This window comes from Sus scrofa, chromosome 17 (assembly GCF_000003025.6).
Source record: "Sus scrofa isolate TJ Tabasco breed Duroc chromosome 17, Sscrofa11.1, whole genome shotgun sequence".
Classification (NCBI taxonomy): Eukaryota; Metazoa; Chordata; class Mammalia; order Artiodactyla; family Suidae; genus Sus; species Sus scrofa.
Window position 1 is genome coordinate 607,847 of NC_010459.5, and position 25,328 is coordinate 633,174.

A 25,328-nucleotide genomic window follows, 5' to 3' on the forward strand; every position below is an offset into this window, starting at 1 on the left:
CTCGTTTTAACAAAATGTTATGAAATAAACCATCTAGATATCCCATGTATTTTTACCCATAACTGGTTACGCAACGCAATGTAGTGCCTAAAATTCTGATCTGGCACTAGAAAGAAGAAAACCAGGAACATTTGGCTTAATTGGTGGCAGAATGATTTTGATTGTTTTAAAAAGAACTTCTTTTGAAAAGAAGTTCCTGTCCAAATGATAAATTAGAAATTGCAATGGCTCACTGAAGGTTGTCAGTCCTTATCCCCCCCCCTTTTTTTTGGAATTCAGCAATATATTTTTTAAAATCATATACTGTGACCAAATGAGGTATGCTCTTGGCATGCAGTACATGTTCAGTAGTCTCTTTGTTTTTGGTTGTGCCCAAGGCATGTGTAAGTTCCTGGCCAGGGATCAGACCCGTGCCACAGCAGTGACAATGCCAGATCCTTAATTTGCTGAGCCACCATGGAACTCCCATTTTCAGTATATCCTGAGCACAACCAATGTATTTCCCCTTATTGACAGGCTGTAGAAGAAAAATCCATGATTATATCAAATATACAGGAAAACCATTCGATAAAGTTCAACAGCAATTCACTATTTTGAAAAAAGTCTCTCAGAATTGATAGGTTCCAAGGAATATGGAGACAGCCCTACCCCCACCCCCACCCCATCCCCTAAATGCAGCTGTTGACCTTGGAGACCTGCTGTGGACACCCTTTCCTAGAATGTGGCTGCTCAAGTTGGGCAGCAAGAAACAATGGCCTATGAAAAACAACTGCCTGCACAGACTAATCACCTTCAAGGATTAAGTGCCTTCTGCCGTGTGACTCAACCCCTGCCCCTCCCTTGACCTTCTTCTCCTTCTTCATTGCTCCTGCCCCAAGTTCCCGCCATGAACTCTAGCCTCAGATTCCCACCACAGATCCTTTATGAACCCAGCAACTACTCACTGTCAGAGCTGGCTCAGCTGAGCTCAGCCAGTCCCCCTCTGATGCCTTAATAAATCTCTCTTGCTTTACCAACTTGGCCTTCTTCCCTCGGCAAACCTCACATTTGGTGCTGAAACCTGAGGGGAAATGGCGAGGGAACAGGTAGCCAGTGAGCGGTGCCCCAAACTCCTGGGTCTGCAACCTGGAGAACAGTGGCAGGGGAAGCTCATCCTGGTTAATCTCTGGATCCCACCCAGGTTTGGGCCCCTGAACTAGGCATCTCTCCACCAACCCTCTGGAGCCCAGCCAGGGAGGAATGGCGAACCAGGAACTTCGCCTTTCCATTACCGACTCCGCATCCAACACGAGCCTCCTCGTTCTCGGGTGAGTAACTGCCACCTTTCCAGGTCTTCTGTCATCAGGGCCACTGGTCCCCAGTTACTCTGATCTGGGGATGCCCACGTCAGAGCGCAACCTCTCTCTTTCCTTGGGTTCATTACTCAGACCTTGGGGAAGCCCAGCCTGAGCAGTGGCACTCCCAAAGGTGGTCCCTTACTTACCATCTGTCCCCTCTTAGTCCTCTCTTTCCTTTTCATCATGGGGAACACTTCCTCCACTCCTCTGGGAACACGCCTCTTGGCTGCCTTTTACAAACTTTAGATGCTCTCAAACTAAGAGGAGACATTATGTCCAAGCATTTTAAATTTGTAATGCTGCTTGGACATAATACAGATTGGATAACAGCTTTAAATGGCCTACAAACAGCACTTTTGATTTTAATATCTTGTGCAACCTTGATAACTTTAGTTGCCGTAATGGCAAGTGGTCCCTCAGCCCTCATTCTTTCCCTGGAGATGTTTAAGCAAAGAATAGTCCCCCACGCACTTCTTTGCCTGTAAGCAAGAGTCATCCTGATGGAGCCTATGGATTAGGAGCTACGCTGCCCTCCCCACAGTAGGCAGCATGGTTGACCACAGCAGGACCATGTGAACACACACCAAGTGTATACCTTGAGGAAAGCGCCTAACTGTCCACATAGGGAAAAAAAAAAACAAAACAAAAAACAGATGGCTTCCCAAGAACTTCTACATGATGCGAACCCAGGCAAAAAAAAAAAAAAAAGCGAAATTGCACATTTGGATCCAAATATATGGTCGGAGTTCCCATCGTGGCACAGTGGAAATGAATCCGACTAGGAACCATGAGGTTGCAGTTTCAATCCCTGGCCTCACTCAGTGGGTTAAGGATCAGGCGTTGTCATGAGCTGTGGTATAGATTGCAGACTCGGCTCAGATCTGGCATTGCTGTGGCTGTGGCACAGGCTGGCAGCTACAGCTCCGATTAGACCCCTAGCCTGGGAACCTCCATATGCCGTGTGTGTGTGTCTCTAAAAAGACAAAAGACAAAACAAACAAAAAAACAAATATATGGTCAACTTGTTCTCTGTTTCTGCCTTTTTGTCTCTATCTCTCTCTTCAAGTCAGAATAATTGCAGCTAAGAGTTTTGTGAACTTCCCAAGCTCCTCAGCCATGGCCTGGCAAGAATTCCAGTGTCGGTGATGTTCAAAATCAAGTTGATACACAAGCCTCAACCAATCAGAACAGACTTTTATGAGGCTCCTGTCCAATCAGAATGGAAGTCAATCATGAAGTCTTTCATGAACAAATGGTTATGAATAGATCTTTCTGCTCCTGGGGCTTCATGTTAAGAAATCTCTCCGATGAGGTCTTGACAGATCCTGCTTTCCTCTAACAACTAAGTTTGCACCGCATTTGTTATTTAACAACGTTGATAAGTCAGACTTACTCCCTCATTAAAAAGAGATGCACACCAATCAGAAAGTTGATTGTGAATTTTCCTTATCCCGCTGCCCGCTCCAACCCTACCCCATCTCTGAGGCCTCCAGGCTTCAAGAAAGTCCACTGAGGGCTCACTTTAACTAGACCTTCCATATTATTTCCTACAAACAAAAGAATCTGAATTCATCAGTGCGCATCTCAACTCCTCCCAAGTGAGCATATAACCAAAGGACCCCAGGATGCTTTGGCCACTTGGTATAATCAGATTCCCTCTTGAAAAGAGGGTCCTATTGCCTTTAACTATCCCCTTCTTGGTGTAAATTCTGTATAAAAACTGCACGAAAGTGTAGTGCTTGTCTGCCAAAGCATGGTCCCAGGTAGGATGTTAATGAGGGGTGCTGTGGTGTTTCTGCTCTGCAGTGATTCTTTCTCTGCATAGATTTTAATGCCTGCTGGAAGGAGAGCCCTGGGAGGTAACTTTTCTCTTTTACAACTGTTACTAGTGAGGAAGCTTTGAGGCAACCCTTGTGATTTAGGTGCCTTGAGCAGTGAAGGTCACTATTAGTTTCTCTCTCTCTCTGTAGCAAAATTATAAAGTGCAAACTTATTAGTAATGTTTACCTATCTTCTTCCTCATCGGTTCACGTTTGAAAATACAGTTTGTGGCCTCCACATCTCATTCACAAATACCCTGCAACCGATTAAACTTATGATCTAAGTTAAATGCAGTGTCTCACTACATTGTTTATTTGATAACCTTGCTGTACTTTGCAAACTCAGTCACCCACAGCTAATTCCTACCTAAGCATAGCTTCCCTGAAATACTGATTGCCCTGCATACACTACCTACAGAGTTTGAATCAATTCAGTTGAATACTCTCTCTCTCTCTCTCTGACACACACACACACACTCATTTATGCCAATTAAATCTTCACATGGCTTTTAAAATCTGACCTTGCCACTCACTCTTTGTGTGAAATTATAGTCATATTTATTTTATTTGGTATTGGAGCTAAGGATTGTGATATTTATATTATAAGGCTGAAAGAAAGAGGTATTTGATAATAGAAAACGAAATTATACCCTTAAAGCTCACTATGATAACTAAATTTAAAACAATATCATTAAGGTCAAAGCAATTTTTATTTTGGAGACTTAAAATAACAACCAGTTAAGCTTCAAAAACATTTAGCTAACCCATAAAAACAGCTTTTTAAAAAAGCATAAAAGTAGTTATGCAAAATTTCCATTATATTTTATAGTCTTTAATTTTTTTTTTTTTTTTGAAAGAGCTGCACCTGCATATGGAAGTTTCCAGGCCAGGAGTCCAATTGGAGCTGCAGCTGCCGGCCTATACCACAGCCACAGCAACACGAGATCTGAGGTCCATGTGCAACCTATACCACAGCTTGCAGGAACTCCAGGTCCTCCACTGAATGAGGCCAGGGATTGAACCTGCATCCTCACAAGACAACAGTGGGTCCTTAACCCACTGCAACATAACGGGAAGTCCTATATAGTCTATGTTTATAAATGTATTGATGACCACTTTCAAAGTGTATCAAGTGATTCCTTTCTTTTTTAAGTAGTTTAAGCATCTTATTTGGATACTCTAGGATGTTTTATTTCTTATATCTCAACTAGAAATTTTCACAAGAGGTCATAAAGAATTTTGCAACAATATCTGGTGGCATATATCATCATGTCCAATATTCCAATAGGAAGGTATATTAGTTACTTTTCCCGAGGTACTTGGAATGGCAGAGCTAGAAAGAATAAGATTTTTCATTACACAGCATAAGTGCCTGATGGGTTGACTGATTTCCAAACAATTTTATTTCTATCGTTATGATGATTCAGTACATTTTTCGTAATAAAAATAATGCAAATAAAAACAAAAATGAAACAAAACTTTCATTTCTGTTTGTGTCATTCATTCTACCACCAAATCTTATTCTGCCTCTTAAATATTTCTTGACAGTATAAATGTTCAACACTATGTGAAGAGGAGAAAGATGTGGCCTCATTTAGCTCTGAGTCCATTCTTTCCATTTTCTTCCAAATATGCTACTTAGCTTATAAAACTAAAACGTATTTTAAAGGGGAGATGCTACTTTACAATTAGAATTTATGATCTTAATATCATATATGATAAATATTGCCAGACTCCAAGCATGACTATGGTCATTTGATTATGACAAACACCAGCCTGGAGTTCCTGTCATGGCTCAGCAGTAATGAACCCAACTATGATCCATAAGGACGTGGGTTTGATCCCTGGCCTTGCTCAGTGGGTTGAGGATCCAGCGTTGCCATGAGCTGTGGTGGAGGTCACAGACATGACTTGGATCTGGCATGGCTGTGGCTGTGGCATAGGCCAGCAGCTGCAGCTCTGATTTGACCTTTAGCCTGGGAACTTCCATGTTCTGCAGATGTGGCCCTAAAAAAACAAACAAAAAACAACAACAACAAAAAAAAAAACAAAACAAAAACAAAACAACCAAACAAACAAACAAACAAAAAACCCTACCAGCCTTCAATTGTAAATACATGTATGAAGATATGAGTCAAGATTATGTGATTAAAAAAAAAAAACAGTGATCACTGGAAATATCTCCCATTTTTCACCTCCTCTTATGGCTCAGTTCACCCCAGCAGACTGGCTAAGATGATGAAGAAAACTGTTGAGTGGGAAAACTTGGCATTCATACATGTCATATAATTTTCTTCTCATTTGTAGAAATTTTTGTTCCAGCAATAGAATGTGATTGCACATGTTACTTCACGATATCACGGAGAGAGTAGTTTATGTTACTTATTGGTTCTAATTTTTTAAAGACTTAACCTGTAATGATGCACAGTTACATTGCCAATTTATAGTTTTTCCTAATAGAAAGATATAAATGTTTATGCATCAGATAAAAAATATTTTACTAAAGGTGAGGCTAAGTTAGAGCAGTCAGTGTGAGATAATTAGTGTCTCCATTAGGAACCAAGCAGTAGAAAATTAAGAGATTGATGGTAGAGATGTTGTGAAGGAATCTCCTAGACTTGGGACTGAGTGGTCTTGGCAGGGAAGGAGAAATAAGGGAGAAGGAAGGACATAATGGGAGTCTCAGCATTTGCCCACAGCATGCACATGTTCCAGGGCCAGAGATCCAACCTGTGGCACAGCAGTGACCTGAGCCTCAGCAGCAACAACCCCTTATCCTTAACCAATAGGCCACCAGGGAACTCTGCATCCAAAGATTTTAAGCCTGCTGGAATGTCATTGGCAAAAGAAAAACCCAAAATTCACGTAGTTTTAGTAAGGAAAATCTATAAGTGTGGTTTAAACGTATTGAATTTCAAGTAATGGGATAAAAGGAAAAGTCTTTATAGGCAAGTGGAATTGCATACTAAATCTGGCATCAGATATTTGCTAGATATGAAGTACTGATGTCATTTCTTTTGACTGGCCTCTGAGGACATTGGGGCCTGTAGTGTGCCTACCTCAAACCCTTAGAGGAGCACAGACACCACACAGGCACCCTCCTCCATGTGCACGCGCGCACACACACACACATGCGCGCACACACACACAGTTCTGTCCTGAACACTGAAGAGTTATTATACTCACTATGCTTGGTTCTGTCCCCATTCAAAACAGTGTGGTACAGTATTTGATGACATTGTTGGCAATTTGAGAATTCTTGATGGCTTCCATGAGGCCATTAGATGTCATTCCACTGCCCTCTGTAACCTCTGGTTGTTTCTACCTTTCAGGATGTCCTTGAAGCTTCCTTGGCTTGATTTATTTTTAGATTCCCATACTGGTATCCACTGATGCCTGAGCTTTACCAAACTCTATTTTAAAAGCCCCTGCATTGTAAACTTTGACCTGACCGGAGTGGGGAATAGTGTGGCTGAGGCAGCTCCTCTGAGGTCAGCATTGAGAAGGAATGCCTGGGGACGGGGAGGTAGGCGAAGGGGCTGCCTTACTAAAGGCCTTGAAGAGGGTGACACATCTGCATTGGTGGTGCTTAGAGTGATTTCTAGCTACTCTGACACATGCAAAAATGCCTTCCCTTGACTGTGCTTGTGAGATAACAGAATTATCTACTAAACTCAAAGAAAGCCCAAGAAGCACACTCCAGCTGGCGCAGCCTCAGAGCAGAGAAGGCAGTGCCAACATCTGTAGCCTGAAGAATCTGAGGTAGAAAAGGCTTTTCAGGATAGCTCTGGGAACCCTTGGAAGCCTGCAAAGAGGCTTCTATTTTTTTCTTAATCTAGCCAAATTGCAAGGAGTCTTCTTTTGTGATGTCTCAACAATCAAATGAATACACCAGATCTGCTGTTCCCAAGACTGGAGTATTATCATTATCCTTTTTTTAATGCCATTTGGGTTGAACATTTCCTCTCCTTTACTGTTACTGGCACGTGGGGATTCAAACTTTCTCCCTGTCCCTCATTTAACAAGTTACATTGTGTATCAGGAGTAACAGGAATAAATGAGAAGTAGAGAGTCTCAAAGGATATGAACTTTTATGATACCTATCAATTAAGAAGGGCTTTCTTCCTATCTTGATTTGGGCAGTACATTTTCATTGGGGTCAAAGGGAATAAGAAAAACTTTAATTATAAAGTACAATCAGAAATCTTTCTCTCCCCCTTTCCCCTCCTTTCCATTCTGGAAGAATTCAGTCCTAAAGCCATTAGGCAGGTGTCCATATGCAAAGGAGAGAGATGGGCCATGGTAGACTCAATCAGTTATGACTTGGACTCTATTGACCTTGGCCCCAATTCTATGTTAAATTCAGTTCTAATCACCCCCATTCATGAATATGCATGAACCCTTAGCTTAAAACTTCCCCAGTTTTGGAGTTCCCATCGTGGCACAGCGGAAACAAATCTGACTAGGAACCATGAGGTTGCAGGTTCAATCCGTGGCATCACTCAGTGGGTTAAGGATCCGGCGTTGTCACGAGCTGTGGTATAGATTGCAGACTCGGCTCAGATCTGGCATTGCTGTGGCCCTGGCATAAGCTGGCAGCTACAGATCCGATTAGACCCCTAGCCTGGGAACCTCCACATGCCATGGGTGCAGCCCTAAAAGGAGAAAAAGACAAAAAAAAAAAAAAAAAAAAAAAAAAAAACACACAAAAAAAAAACAAAAAAAACAACCTTCCCCAATTTTGCTATTTGGGGAGACATTGCTTTGGGGAAGATCCCCCATGTCCTTCTTACTTGCTGCAAGTGATAATAAATCCCTACTTCTCCCAGTCTTTGCTTGTTTGTGTCTATTTGCTCCACATCCACCAAGGAGCAAGCCTGGTTTGGGGTAATATTTCCTCATCTCTAAAATGAGGGTAGTATCTGCCTCATTATGTGGTTGAAGTCAAATTGGACTCTGAGACAGGCTTCTGCAATCACCACATTTAAAATATCAAAACTCTCCTCCACTCTAGTCCCTTTCCTGATTTTATTTTTCTTCATTGAACTTATCACCTTCGAACATACTGTATAATTGACTTATACATTTTGTTCACTAATGATCTAAATCTCTCCCCGCGAAGATCTAAATTCCATAAGGACAGGAAAGGATGTAATTAGAGAAGAGAAAGTCTATTGGAGTCAAGTCTGATGGGAATTCTGCTGGGATCCTGAGTCTGGGGCCTCTAACTTGCCCACTGGTTTGGAGTCCCTGAGGAGGGAGAAGTAGCCTTAACACATTCAGGACCTCATCCAGTTCTTCCAGAATAGAGGTTCTCCAAGTAGAGTCCCTAGACACCCCCTCAAGATCCCCAAGGCCATTTCAGTGGGTTTATTATGTCTAATCTATTGTAATAAGAATACTAGGTTTTATTTGCTTTTTTACTGTATTAACATTTGCACTGACAGGGCAAAAGCAACAGTGGGTAAAACTGCTAGTGTCTTAACATGAATCAAGATGGTTCAACAAAACTGTACTAGTGGTTACTTTCATTACCGTAAAACTGTATGGAAGTAAAATTCCAATTTCACATAAGAATGTCCTGGGTAGGAGTTTGGCTCAGTGGAAACGAATCTGACTAGCATCCATGAGTATGCAGGTTCCATCCCTGGCCTTGCTCAGCAGATTAAGGATCTGGTGTTGCCAAGAGCTGTGGTGTTAGTCTCAGATGCGGCTCAGATCTGGCGTGGCTGTGGTGTAAGCTGCAGTTCCCATTCGACCCCTGTCCTAGGAACCTCCATATGCTGTGGCTGTGGCCCAAAAGAAAAAAGAAAAAAAAATGTCCTTGGTAAAGCCATAAAAATCATTAATTTTAAAGACTTGACTGCGGCCCATGTATTTTTAATATGCTGTATAACTCAGTAGGCAGTGCATGTAAAGGAGCACATCTTTGCTGCGGAGTTACCTGCGGGTGATGGTTTTGAGGAGAAGCCTCTGTGTGATTGAGTTGTTAGCTGAGTTAGATGCTTTTTTGTGGAACATAATTTTTTACTTGAAAAAAATGACTGGCAAATGATTGGTTATTCAGACCGGGGTATCTGAGACATTCTCAAGAAATGAAAGACGTGAAACTGTCACTTCAAGAAAAACTCACAGGGTGTATTGTCAGTGAAAATATGTGACCTTTCAAGTGAAAATTTAGTTTTGGAAAACTTGAAGTTGGCACCTTGAGCATTAGAGCATCTCACAACTTTCTTGACAACTTTTATGAGGAGATCAGAATCTCACAACACTCTTAACAGCTTTTGTGAGATCAGAGTTGATATTAATCACTGTGACTTTTAGGTCATGGAGAATGGTGTATGCTGCCATTAGAAAGTTAGTAAAACAGTAATTTCAAATGACCAAAGCACTACAAAATCACTCATGGGTAAGAGAGTCATTCAAAGTGCAAGAGAAACTTTAAGAATATTTTAAAAAGGTATTAAAAAAATTTTAATGTAACAATATGGAATCTTCATTGATATAGTTTCAGAGTCCACAGTGCAACATTCATTGAGAAAAATCATTTTTCATGAAAAATGTTTGTTAACATGTAATGGCTTATTTTAATGAAATAAATAACTATTTTTAAAAGCCTCATTCTAATTTCTAATATAATAAATATTAATATATATGTATGTGTGTGTGTGTGTGTGTGTGTGTGTGTGTATATATATATATAACTCACATAAACAAAAGCTTTTCTGGGTCCTCAATAATTTTTTTTTTTGCTTTTTTTAGGGCTGCACCCATGGCATATGGAGGTTCCCAGGCTAGGGGTCCAATCGGAGCTGTAGCCACCAGCCTACACCACAGCCACAGCAACACCAGATCTGAGTCATGTCTTCGACCTACACCACAGCTCACGGCAATGCCAGATCCTTAATCCACTGAGTGAGGCCAGGGATGGAACCCACAACCTTATGGTTCCTAGCAAGATTCATTTCCACTGCACCACAATGGGAACTCCTCGATAATTTTTAAGAATGTAAATGGGTCCTGAGACCATGCTGTTTGAAACTGCTGTTCCAGAAGATGTAGAAAATGGCAGGAGAGAAAGAGCATGACCTTTGTAACACATTGCTGTTTTTTGATTTTGGAATTTCCACTTACTAGCTGTTGATTTTTGCTCAGTTATTTAAACTCTCTAATCCTCACCTTCATCATGTGTTGAAGTGGGGATAAGGATACTTACTTCTCATTTTCTTAAGATAAGGATTCATGAGGAAATGTTTGAGAGGACTCCTGAAATACAGTGAGCAACTTACAAAGGTTGAACTCCTTTCTCCTTTTTCTTCCTTAGACCCAAATAGAAAGTGTCAGGTTCACTCAGCAAGTATTTTTTGCACACTTCAACAGACCTGGATCTTTAAGAATAGTTGGCTCTGCTAAGAGTGAGCCCAAGGCTACCAAATTAGAAAATAAAAACAAACAAAAAAATTCATGGAGGAGCCCAAACAATGGATGGTCTTGAGATCAAAAAAGTTAATTTGTCCCTAACCTGGTCTTTTCAGTCTCAGCCCATCTCTCTCTTTTTTTTTTTTTTTTTTTTTTTTTACTGGAAGTTCCCAGAGTAGGGGTCAGATTGGAGCTGCAGCTGCCAGCTTACGCTACAGCCACAGCAACACCAGATCTGAATCATGTTTGCAATCTACACCACAGCTCTGGATCCTTAACCCACTGAGCAGGGCTAGGGATTGTATCTGCATCCTCATGAATACTAGTTGGGTGGTTTGTTTCTGCTGAGCCATAACCAGAACTCCATCAGCCTATCTTCTGATTAGGGTGGCTTATTCTCCTTGAGCCTCTGTCTCAAACTGACTGGGTCTCCAACAAGTTCCAGTTTGCCTTCTAAACATGGTCTTTTATCTGATCACTCCAACTTTTAGCAGCTTTGTCCACAGGTCCCCACTATGCTTGACGTGTCAGTACTAGAACATCTCATTCCTGCTGGAACCTAGTCTACACAACTCCAAATGGTACCCTCTCCTGAAAGCGCCCCAGGCTGAGAGTGCAACCCTCTACTTTTCAGTCTTTTGTCTCAAAATAAAGTTTTAGTGCTAGGAAGCAGGACACTTACTTTGTCTTTGCAGCTGCTCATTCATAGGAATATAAGCAAGAAGCTTCAGCCTCCATTCAGAAAATCCATCAAGGAGTTCCCGTGGTGGTGCAGTGGTTAACGAATCCGACTAGGAACCATGAGGTTGCAGATTCAGTCCCTGCCCTTGCTCAGTGGGTTAACGATTTGGCGTTGCCGTGAGCTGTGGTGTAAGTTGCAGATGCGCGGCTCAGATCCCGAGCTGCTGTGGTCCTGGCGTAGGCCAGTGGCTACAGCTCCGATTCGACCCCTAGCCTGGGAACCTCCATATGCCGCAGGAGCGGCCCAAAGAAATAGCAAAAAGATGAAAAAAAAAAAAGAAGAAGAAGAAGAAGAAAAAAAAAGAAAATCCATCAAGATCCCATTCATGATGGGATCACATGCACAACTGTATCTTGTAGAAAGCCTGATCATCTGGTGAGGATGTTCTGGCTCCTCTTAGCTCCCTGGAGAATAGGACGACTTCCACTTTCATAATCCCGAGGAATGCTCAAGTGCATTAGCTTTTAAACTCCGGGTCGGGGTTTCCTGGAAATTCTTTTCCATAGCTACAAGACTAGTCTGGATTCCAGACTTTTTACATCTTATCAAATGGAGTGCATCACTACCCTGGGAATATTTTAATGTGTCTGCTTATTCACTATGGAAGTAAATGGTTTTAATCTGCAGCATGCAGAGGGCATGAGATAGGAACAGACGTAATGATGGAGAAGAGTGAGAAGTTGTGGAAGAGGGAAGGAAAGAAAAGGCCAGAAGGAAGGAATAGCTATTAACCCAAAGAAACCTAGTCAAGAATTGTATCCAGCTTTTAAAGTGTTATTCTGTTGGTGAATGTGGGGCTCTCCCATATTTACTACTATCCAGAAGCTCTTAGTCGTGCAAGTTTACATGACCAGGGTAGACTGCCTTATTTTTCATCATGCCAAAATTTGACAATTGCCAGTAAAAGGATGCCTCTGAGACAAGAAGCAAACTTTCTTTTTTAAAAAATGATTTTTATTTTTTCCATTATAGTTGGTTTACAGTGTTTTGTCAATTTTCTGCTGTACAGCAGTGGACCCAGTCATACACACATATATTCTTTTTCTCACATTATCCTCCATCATGCTTCATCACAAGTGACTAGATAAAGTTCCCACTGCTATACAGCAGGATCTTATTGCTTATCCATTCCAAATGCAATAGTTTGCATCTATTAACCCCAGATTCCCAGTCCATTCCACTCACTCCCCGAGAAGCAAACATTCTAGAAACAAACTTTTACCATGATCTGCAATCAACTCCCATGATCATTTGCTTTCTCGTGCCTTAGTTGTCTCATCTATGAAACTGGAGTAATGTTTAACCTACCCTCTGCAGTCAACCCTGCTGGTCACTGTCATCAAACAGTACAATCTGCCATTTTGAGGTTAAAAGCTTCTGGGGGTTAGATGGTTTAGAAAAACTGTGTTGTTCAGTCTCAGGGCAAGAAACTGTCAGGGCCCAGACAGGATGCCAAGTCTTATCCCTGACTCCCGAACAGGCTGGTAGCTTAGGTTAGAGGCTGTCAAATCCTAAAGTATACCCTCCTATAAAATATTTGTATTCTTTACTCTTGACATTTGAAAAATCACCCCCACATTTTTTTTTAACTAGAGCCGTCTCTGGAAATGCTTCCCAGGACTGCCCACCTCAATGATGACATCTTAATTCAGCCCTTTGCCATGTCAGAAACCTGGGTGTCATCCTGGACTCAGAACTCTCTCATCACCCTGTATCTAACATTGTGTCTAGCTCAGAGTAAGCTCACCTGTTCTCTCTCCTGCATTCTATCTATCTCTCTCTTGCTACACACACACACACACACACACACACACACCCCTTAAATTCTTACTGTCTTCTTCTCCACTTTGTTGCATTTTCTACCTTTCTGTCCTCTCTGCAAAATAAAAATATATTTTTATATCTAATCCTACTTTTCTTTGACTATGTTGTTCTTTTTCCAAAGCCAACAGTCCCCTGAATCCTGGTCCTGTGTACGTGTGCAGTCTCTGAAGATGTCTTATCCACAGAAAACAGACTCTACTGCCTTTTGAACAAAACTAATTCTCAGAAACATGGTGTTCCGTGGATAAGATTTTTAAAATTCCTCTTTAGTGCTCGGAGGTTTGCTAATTCCTTGAATTTTTCCCTAACCTCCATCTAAGAAAACACTTAATTCCCCATCTAAGAGAGATACCCATTTAAAATACCTGCTCATTGATTAAATGCCTCAAGGCTTTTATAGTAAAAACTCTGACTCCAACCCTTAGATCAGGATTTACTTAAATTTCGCTGAGAATCCTAGGTCAGGAGGGACCTTGCCTGGGGGAAGGGAAAGATGCTTTTGAACAGCTTACACTAGCAGGAGAAACCACAGTGGATCCATCTTTTGTACACTCAACTTGTATATTCCTACCTTTTCAGTCTAGTATAAGAAATTGACTTATCTTAGATATTCAATATGTAAAGCTCAGGGTCAGGTGCCATTGAGAATCCGTGGATAAACCACAGGAATCTTGAAAACTCCCTGTTGTTTCTTCTCCCTTGTTGGTGCCAGATGCCAGATAATGTGTTACATTGCCTTTTCGAGAGAAACAGATGGTAAACTCCCTAAACAGCACTATGATTCACCCCTACTAGCTGAGAAATGTAGAAATAGGAAAGAACCAGGATGGTGATTTCAAATTATTTGAATTAAAATTCTGGTTCTGATATTACTTGCTGTGTGACTTTGGGCAAATTGCTTAATTTCTGTGTCTCAGTTTCTTAGTATGGGATTAAGGATATCTTTCTCCTAGAAGAATCAGTATTTCATACCTACATTAGTAATATTATTAGTATTAACAATAGTAACAACTGCAACAACACCTCGATGCAGTCAATGTCATGGTGTGACATTAGCAATCTACACCAAAGGCCAGAGCCTCTGCTAACACTGCAGTATTACTCTCTCCACAGAGTACAAAGTCCAGGGAAATGTAGCTACTCTTACCTTCATCATTGGAGCCTTTCCACTGAGCTTGTGTTCCACTCCCAGCCCAGCTACCATCTACCCAGATGTTATCCAGCATGACAGATGTCAGGGTTTGTAATTAATGTGCCCACACACAACCAGGATTAGATTCCTGAGAGATGTAAGGCAAGATATAGTCAACCAAATATCTGCATTTTATCGTGGCTAAGATTTTGTCCTAAAACTTTGCTGGTTTTTCTAAACCTCTGAGTTGGGCTAGACACCACCTCAAGGCCCCTTTCCCCCTCCTCCTCTGTGCTTAAGGCCAGAGTCAACCCAAACTCCAGTTCTCATTCCCTAGATGTCACACCTTCTCTTAGTCATCCAGAGCAAAGGCACATGCAATTACCCTTGAGTAAGGAACAGCAAAGATAATAAATTATGAGACTGTCATGGAAGTTTAAATATTGAGTGTGTTATGGATGATATTAAGGAATTACTGTTAATTTGGAGGGAGATTATGAAAGTGGTATTGTGTTCACTTACTTTTAAAGAATTCTTACCTGTTAGCAATGCTTATTGCAATAAGGCTAAAATGATATGATATGGAGGTTTATTCAAAATAAACCTGAGAGTGGGGAGGAAATGACCCATGTGAGTAAAATTTTCTAGCAGTTACACTAATTTTGCCTGTCTGAAATTTTCCATATTAAAAATTAATAAGGTTAATATACAAAAGTCAATTGCTTTCCTATATACCAGCAATGAATAAATGGAATTTGAAATTAAGAACACAATACCATTTCATTAGCAACCCAAAGATGAAATACTTCTGCAAATTCTAACAAAATATATACAAGACCTATATGAGGAAAACTACAAAACCCTGATGAACACTATCAAAGAAGAACTAAATACATGAGAAGGTATTTCACGTTCACATATTGTAAGATTCAATACTGTCAGTATGTTAGTTCTTTCCAACTTCATAGTTCAATGCAATGCCAATCAAAATCCCGGCAAGTAACTGTAGATACTGATAAACTGATTCTAAACTTTATTCAGAGAAGTCCAAAAAAGCCAGAGTAGTTAACACAATTTTGAAGGAGAGGAACAAAGTTGGAGGACAGACACCACCTGATTTCAGGACCTATAATCAGGATAGAGTGATATTGGTGAAAGCATAGACAAATAGATCAATGGCACAGAATAAAGAGACCAGAAATTGACCCATATAAATGCAGTCAACTAATCTTTGACAAAGGAACAGAGGAAATATAATGGAGCAAATGTAGCCTCTTCAACAAGTAGTGCTGGAACAGCTGGATATTCACATATATTAAAAAAAAAAAAGAATCCAGACACTGACATTCACCTGCTCATTACAAAAAATCAACTCGAAATGGATCTGACATACAAATGAAAAACACAAAACTACAAAACCATAAGACAACATGAGAGAAAACCTAGATGAGCTTAGGTTTGGTGATTAATTTTTAGATACAGCAACAAAGTCCACAATTCTTGAAAGAAATAATTGAAAAATTTGACTTTATTAATATTAGAAACATGCTCTGCAAAAGATAATGTCAAGAGAATGAGAAAACAAGCTACTGACTGAGAGAAAATATTTGCAAAAGATGCAGCTGGTTTTGGACTGTTATACAAAATATATAAAAAACCTGTTGAAATTCAACAATATGAAAACAAACCACCTGATTAAAAAATGGGCCAAAGATTTTACTGACATCTCACTGAAGAAGGCATACAGATGGCAAATAAGTATATGAAAAGATGTTTCACATCATATGTCATCAGAGAAATGCAAATGAAAACAACAGTGATAGACTGTTAGAATGGCCAAAATCTGGAACGCTGTCCCTGGAACACTGACAACATCAAATGCTGGCAAGGGGCAGGAGGAATGCTCACCCACTGCTAGTGGGAAGGCAAAATGGTATGGCCTCATTGGAAGACAGCTTGATGGGTTCTTATTTATTTTCATTTTTTAAAGTTTTATTGAAGTGTAGTTCATTTACAACGTTGTGATAATTTCTGCTGCACAGCAGTTTGACAGTTTCTTAGAAAACAAATAGGATCCAGCAATGGTACATTTTACCTCCTTGGTTTTTACCTAAAGGAGTTGAACATGTTTATCCACCTAAAAACCTGCACATGAACATCTAGAACAGCTTTACTCATAACTTTCAGAATTTGGAAGCAACCAAGATGTCCTTCAATTGGTGAAGGAATAAATAAACTGTGGTACATCCAGACAATGAAGTGTCGTGGGGGATGAAAAAGGAACAAACGCAGCACTCTGGTGGAGATGTTCACGTGGGAGAGTTAACGCACGTGTGGAGGAAGGGGCTATGTGGGAAATATCCATACCTTCCTCTTAATGTTGCTGTGGATCCTAAACTACTCTAAAAATGAAAAGTCTTAATTTAAAAAGTTAAGTTAATAAGGAATAAATAAGTGAGAAATAACTGTATGGATTTATTTCACTGTTACAGGAATGCTCAATATTCATTGCAAAACTTTTTCAAATATTTCAGTATAAAAAATACCAAAAATACCTTGAAAACTTACAGCGATAAACACTATTAACTTACACTTTCCTGTTGAAAGGGCACAACTGCTGAGTTGAGGAGCCATTCTTTTCCAAGATTAGCTTTCGGAATTCACAGAATTGGGGAGGGAGAGATGCTTCTAACAATCAATGAGGATGATTTGATGTCCAGATGCTTGATAATAGACTAAAAATTATTATACAATTAACCTTGTTCAATGGGAAATTAACCCAGTTGTAGATTTCCAAAGTAGGATATTTTGGTTTTATTTTGTTGAGAAGGAAGAGTTGGCATTTCATTCATACAGGAGAGGAAAAAAAAAAAAAAAGGAAAACTACTGTATTTATCAATTTGAATAAAAACCAGGCTAATGTAGATAAGCCATAGTTATGAGGCCAGAAATAAGCAACTGTTATCTTAAAAGTCCAACTACAAAAATCTCTTGGAATGCTCAGAAAATGTCAGCAGAAATTAAATATCAACATTGGGAGCCTGTTATGTTAAGCTCTTAGAATTAGCAAATATTTAATTAGTTCCTGAAGAGCCTCATATTTCTTCCTAAACTGTAACACAAACAAAAGTGAGAACTAGTTCAAGTTCAACAGAGATTTGGATTATTTTCAGATTACACCAGTCTGGATAAATTAAGCTATTTAAATTCATGTTCTTTAAATGAATAGAATCAAAGACTTTGATCAAAGGATAGGATGATATTTAAGGGGCAGCTGAGAGACCTAAAAAGAGATAGAGGACATATACCAAAAGCATATTAACTTCTTATAATCCATCCCCAACTCATTTTAAAATTTGTGTTCTAATCACTTTGCATATGAGCACTAATAATAATGAGCTCACTATCCTTTATAGTTTGGCTAAAGCAAAAGGGAGAGCTAGGATATTTCCTCTTTCTTACTCTTCACACTTTTTCTACTCTCCCCATCTCCCAATGGCTTCTTCCTTTTTTCGATCATTAGAGAGCAGAATCTATTTTTGTTAAGTTTTAAAACATACTTCCTACCTGCTCTCTGGATTTTTTTTTTTTTTTTGTCCATTTTTAGTGGGCTAGACACAAGACTTTGTTCCCTTACCTTAGTAAGGGTTGTCAGAAAAATTATCTGAACTTAAAACTAGATAAAAGAGGAGGAGTTCCTGTCATGGTTCAGTAGAAATGAATCTGACTAGTATCCATGAGGATGCAGGTTCCATCCCTGGCTTTGCTCAGTAGGTTAAGGATGCTGCATTACTGTGGCTGTGGCCAGCAGCTGTAGCTCCAATTCAACACCTAGCCTGGGAACTTCCATATACCGCAGGTGCGGCCCTAAAAAGACAAGCAAATATATAAATAAATAAATTAGATAAAAGAGAATAGTAGAGAATAACAAATTAGATAAAAGGGAATAAATAAATAAATTAGATAAAAGAGAATCAAATTTAAAAAAAAAAATTTTCCCCAGTCCATTCCTAGGATTGGCTTTCTATTGATTGATCCAATCTATATACAAATATACAGCTCCGATTGGACCCCTAGCCTGGGAACCTCCACATGCTGTGGGAGTGGGCCCAAGAAATGGCAAAAAAAGACCAAAAAAAAGAAAAAAAAAACTGTCTTGTAGATTATTGCAAATGTGAGGGGAGATCATGACATAAAATGCCTAGAACAATATATAGCATATAATAAGCTCTTAATACATGATAGCTATTATTACCATCCACACTAGTGGAGTTATCTTTAAGCTAGCTTCTGGTTACTAGAAAAGACTTGACATATAATGGTTCTGTGGGAGAACTCAATCACCACCCAGAAAGATGCTTATTGTTCACATTGCTTGAAGCAAGAGCATCTGATGTCACAGACTTTGGCCAGAAATAGGCCTCCTGTCTGTTTCATGGATAGGTTTTGAATCTTTGCCAGGACTTTCAGAAAAACAGAAAACGGATTTGTAGCATTTATGAAACTAAGGCCTTATCTGAGTTCCCAGGGCTAGTTTGCCTCATGGAAATGAGCTGTTCCGTCACTTTTGTTCCCCTTGATATAGCCTCCAAGGATCTGATTCAGGGCATTGATGTTTCCACATGTTAAAACTTGGTAAGGATTCTCTAGTGTCTTTGTTTTCTTTGTAACTCGGCATGATATTCTTGGTTTTACCACCATTTCCAAGCACTGAACTGTCATTTCATCTTAGTGGGAAGAGCAGTGAGCTTGGCAAAACATTCTGAAATCTATAAACTTTGAAAATCATTTTGTTTATCAGGTAAAAGGGTGGGTTTCTTCTTGTCTCTTGGGGGGCTTTTTTTTGGTTTATTAAATTTGATTTGTTTCTCTGTTTGGTAACCAGATAAGCCCTAACAAAGAATCAGAAAACCTCTCCATGTGGGATTGTGGGATTCAGGCATGAGAGAGAAAGAAGAGTTACCAAAAAAAAAAAAAAAAATTGTGCTCTGACCACAGAAGACAAATTTCACTGAACTTAAATATTTACTCTTTATTATTATTAATTTTTTGTTACCTAAGACCATTTTATTCCAGCACAAAATTATTTTTCAACAAGTAGAAACAAAAAAAAGTTAACAAAAATTACATTTACTTATTCTCGAAAATCTTTTTAACGTATTCTGACAGATAAAATATATTTAAATACCCTTGATTCTTAATCCATTACTCCAAATTTTCACCAATGATGAAAGGTCCTTACATGATAGAAATGTCTTCTTTTTCAATTATTAATGTAGCTAGTAATTATATTTTCTTCCAAATAAAAGTTTTGATTTAAGAGTTTAATGTAATATCTTCAGGAAAATATTCCAATGTTCATCCCATTTACTAAATGTTCCCCTCCCGCCCGGAGTCCCCATCAAAGGGATGCCAGAAAATGTCTAAACTCCTCCTTTAGCACACATGTGGAGGTAAATATGAGATGGTAGACTGTACAAAGCACAGGAATAAGGCTCATATCTGAATTATCACTTAGAGGAAGAAAAAAATTCTCCAAGAGAAGTAGGAGTATCCTGTGTAAAAATCAGAATTATCCTGTGATGACCACATCCCCACAATGACAAACACCCCTGCACATAGTATCACCAGTCCAGACTAGCTCATCTTATACATTGCAGATTTGGTTTTGTGGCTGCTGCACTTTCAGATTCTGCCCTCCATCTCTTGTCACTTAGCAAAGCAGCATCAGGGTAGACCATTCTGCAAAATGATCAACATACTTCATGTTTGGACCCCCAGAAAGGCTTTGTAATTTTTTCAAACTGTTTTGACTCCAAAGCAACATCTCAAGGCAGCTTGTTCTTATCAGCCTTGAAATAATTCATTTCAAAGGCATTTATTTCACACCCAAATAATCATAGGCTTTTAAAATTATGTGTTGTCACCTGTATGATTTATTAGTGCCAATCTCACTTTGGGAATGAAACTCACAATTTTATTATTTTATCCCTGTTGAAACACCTTATGACAATCCCAGAAGTGCATTTGAGCAAAAAGGAGAAACAGATTTTGCTAGGTTAGTATTACAAAGGATACATGGTGATTTCTCTGAAAATGATCTAGAATGGAAGTCCGTGCCACCAGCACTGGATATTGGATCAACAACCTCCAAATAATGCCTCTTTTTTTCAGATGGTAAAATATTTTGAAAAATTAACTGATTTTTGCTCCCTGGCATTGGCATTTCCTTCTTTCTCTTGGCCCATTCCTGTCCAGTCAGCTTGGTATTTCTGCACATGTCCCCTCAGGACGTGACAGGACAGAGAACAGAGAAAAGACAAGTCACATGAGGGCTTTGGGATCACAACAGCCCAGGTCTTCAAGGAGCCAGAAAGGACAGGTGTGCACAAGCAATAGATTTGGAAGAATATTTGTTGAGGGAGCACCTCAGCCTAGTAACTTGATGGGCACTCCCTGGGCTGCGGGAAGGTGGAGAGTTGGAACATATGGGATGAGAGCTCAGGTGCTTCTTCACTCCTGGTGCTCTGCTCTTGGCCAACCGAGCCTTCCATAGGTGGTTGTAAGGGCAGGGATGAAAATCTCAGAAAGGTTTTGGATGACACCGGGAATTAGAGAAGACCTGTGGCCCTTCCTGGGTAGAACCCAAGAGAGGAGGTAAGTCCACGAACCAGAGCGGCTCACCAAGTTCCCAGCATGGAGGTGGAGTAAACATGAAGGACCGGGCAGGGGTGACTCAGTCCCGACCCACAGGTACCAATTACCAAGCCCAGATAAGATGATAGATGAGGTTGAAGACCTGTTCCAGCAAGACCTGCCATGGCCCAGGTCTTGTCAGTCCACAGTTGCCATAGAAGACAAGTCCTACTCCAGGAAATGGAAGGAATGATGAATTTATGGTCTTTTTTCCCGATAGCCAGGACCTGTCAGTACACAGTTGCCATAGAAGACAAGTCCTACTCCAGGAAATGGAAGAAATGATGAATTTATGGTCTTTTTTTCCTGATAGCCCAGCAGAATGAAATTTTTAAAAGTTACAATGGAGTTCTATAAAATAAATATACTTCTTGAACACTGAGATGGTAGAGGGACCCAATTATAGTTGGGTAACAGGCCCAATTATAGTTTCATCCTTTCCTTTTTATGTGAGTACTCACTGGCTTCAGTGGTACTGCCTTCCCTCCCCCAAGTACCAAATACCTTCATAGTCTTTCTTGTTAAAATCTGATGTCAGAAAAGGAACTGATTGATCCTTAACACCAAGGTATAAGTGAAGATGAAATTTAAAGTATTACCCAGAGACATTTGCACTTTGGCAAGGATTCAAATTTAGATCACAAGAGAAAAATCCACAATGTGGAATGCCGGGTTTCCATTAAGTGGTGAGAAGATGGTTTCCTGGGAGTATCTATATCCTCCCAGGATTCCAAGGTCACCCTGAAGCTTGCCTTTCACAGTGGGAGAAACTATATATTTAATCATTCTGAGTTAAACTCTTAGAAAGCAGGAGCATTGATTCTTAACTTTTTTTTTTTTCATTACTACTCTCCTTAAGGAGCTATTTTAGACATTTTTTTTCCTAATTTCCTCCATGAAATTTTCATACCACAGAAATATTACTGAGCTATTATTAGTATACTATATGTATACCTAATGCTTTATACATAAAAGGACTAAGAGTTTTTGCTCCTCTCAAATCAACTTTTGCTCTATTGGAGGACATAAAGGTTCATGGAAAATTCATGTTAAAGAGTCAGTGCAAGACTAGGTCATAGAACTAGAAACAAAAATGAAACGGGCCTATTGCCCTTCCCACCACCCCCACTTCCACCCTCATTCCCCAGCTTTGAAATGACTCTACACAGAAGAAAGGAGAACTTTCTCATGCTGTGAGTGCTCACTGCCTCAGGAGGTGCAATGAATATATTCCTGAGAAGTTGAGAAAGACCTGGGTTTTATTCTTTGAACTTGTTAAAAATTAATTTTCTATGTTCAAGTCTGGGGCAATGGAATTTGAAGCACCTCCCCAAAGTGTTCCTATAAAGGGTGAGCCAACCCAAATCCTTTTAAAATGGCATCCTCTGGCCTTGTTGAACCCTTCCAACAATTGCCTTTTGTGACAGCAGCATGACAGGGTACTTTGTTTGATGGGCGTTCATAATGAGCTATGTATACACATGCTGTAATTATAAGAAGCATAATAATATCTCACGTTTACATTGCTCACTTTCATCTTGTGAATCCCAAGGCATTTTACACATTATATCATCATTAATAAAATAGATAAATACGTTAATGAAAGCATTCTTCTTTCTAAATGTATGTTCTATATAATAGACTTCAAAAGTCTATTACTATGCAAGAATGTGAGCAATCTAGTTAGCACTTGTAAAAGAACTGAACTTTCCCATAGCCAATCTTATACTACACTAGAACAACCTAACTTGCTCCCACAGTTAGATCTCACATTTTCATCTGTTTCTATTTGGTGGTAGCCAAGCCCAGCAGTGGTGAGTTCATTAATTCATGTTCATTCATTCATGCATGCATTCACTCAACGTCTGTCACAGATGTGCTTCTTTCTTGTACCAGTGACTGTGGAAGGTACTGGTTTTCCTTGGCAAGTAGAGAGATGGCAAGTCAGGGATGATCTTAAGGCAAAGAAGCTGCAGGGCATGGAAAATGTGAAGTTTCCTTCCTGGCACTCACTTCTGGGTGTGACAGTAACTTTAAACACATACCTACACATGCCTGAAGCTTCAAGCTCTTGTGTCTCCATTAAATTAAACCAAAGCCACAGCATGTTTTCATCCTGCTTGACCCTCCAAAGAATCCTGTAGCCTCTTGACAAAAACAGACATCTGCTCAGAGTGCCAGCAACCACAGAGGTGGCTGCTTTTTCTTTGAGAGTCATATGTTGCTCTCACAGAGGAAGACGGGGTCTGAATTACTTGGCAGCCCCTAGTTAAGCTCCAGCCTGTCTTTCCAGGGATGAGTACTGGCTTGTTTTGTCCACACTGGCTAGTCTGACTCAACTGACTCTGGGCATGTCCAACGAGTTGCAAGAGATAGGCTGGTGCTCGTGTTGTCTCTGCAAGTAGCAGATGCCTGGGAACATGAGCAATGATTGGCTGCCTCTGCAGTAGGGTTGATGCTGGAAGATTTCTTGAACCAAAAGTGTGTCTCCCACAAACCTACAAATGCCTGAAGTTTGCCATAAAGGACTCTGCTAGGTCTTAAAAAAAAAATTCAAAGGGCTTCAGGAAGGGCCTTGCTATAGGTCAGAGAGGTTCCGTGCAATGGAGGGAGAACATCATGTGAGCAAAGCAAAATCTGCCAACACTTTTGCTGGAGTGAATTCTGCTAGTCTCACCGGCCCCTGGGAATTCTTCCTGGCAGCCACCATGTATGCAGTGGCCAGCTGCCTGCTCACGTGGATGAGCCCAGCAGAGAATGTTCAGACTGATTCAGGATGTGCAGGCTTTGCATAAGAAACCAGGAGAAGATGTCCAACAAGCATATGAGAAAATGTTCAACATCACAGGTTATTAGAGAAATGCAAATCAAAACTACCACGAGATACCACCTCACACCTGTCAGAATGGCCATCATTAATAAGTCCATAAATAACAAATGCTAGAGAGGGTGTAGAGAAAAGGGAACCCTCAAACCCTGTTGGTGAGAATGTAAATCAGTATAACCACTATGGAAAACAGTATGGAGGTACCTAAGAAAACTAAATATAGAACTACTATATGATCCAGCAATCCCACTCTTGGGCATATATAACTGACAAAACTTTTCTTGAAAAAGACACATGCACCCGTATGTACATTGCAGCACTATTCATGATAGCCAAGACATGAAAACAACTTAAATGTCCATCAACTGATGAATGGATTAAGAAAATGTGGTTATATACACAGTGGAATACTACTCAGCTATAAAAAAGAACAAAATAATACCATTTGCATCAACATGGGTGGAACTAGAGACTCATACTAATTCAGAAAGAGAAAGACAAATACCATATGATATCACTTACATCTGAAATCTAATATATGGCATAAATGAACCTTTCCACAGAAGATAAACTCATGAACTTGGGGAACAGACTTGTGGTTACTAAGTTGGAGGGGGAGGGAGTGGGATGGACTGGGAATCTTGGATTAATAGATGCAAACTATTGCCTTTGGAATGGATAAGTGATGAGATTCTGCTGTATAGCACTGGGAACTATATCTAGTCACTTGTGATGGAGCATGATGGAGGATAATGTAAGAAAAAGAATGTATATATATGTGTGACTGGGTCACTTTACTGTACAGTAGAAATTTCCAGAATACTGTAAACCAACCATAATAGAAGATATAAAAATCATTATTAAAAAATATACGTAGATTCAAAAAAAAAAGAAACTAGGAAAAAGTGTACTCTGTCCTTTCTTCGAGAAATATTTTGTCCTGTTGGAAGCATGCCTCTAATACCCTAACATTACTGCCATTTGGGGGGATGATTGGAATTTTAGCTTCTCTGCAAGTCAGAAAATGACTTGAAAATGAGAAGATAGGATATTACCTCTCTCAAACAATAGGCTGGACAAATGAGGGTATTTCTTGCTCTTAAATCTTAGGTAGCATGGTTGCCTGAATCCTATTTACAAACCCTCTCACCATTGTCCTAGGGACACTAAGAGCAGGGCCACTGTCACAGGCATTCAACGTGTACAGTCACACAGGGCTCAGTGCTTAGAAAGGCCTCACACATGATTTAATATTCTGCAGTCACCATCTTGAAATTATTAATTTTTGAACAAGTTGCACATTTTCATTTTGCACTGGGCCCTGCAAATTATGTAACCATTCTTCCCTGAGAGCATGCACCTGAGATGTTCTTTCTTCTGAGAAGTCTTTTCTGGGCCCCAAGAGAGAGGTGGCTGCTCCTTTGGGCCCATTGGAAACCTGAGTTTTCCTTCTACTGAGACTTTTCAGACCACTGGCCAGTCTTCTAGAGGCTTTCCTCTCCTTACATTTCCAATGCCCAGTACAGTTCTT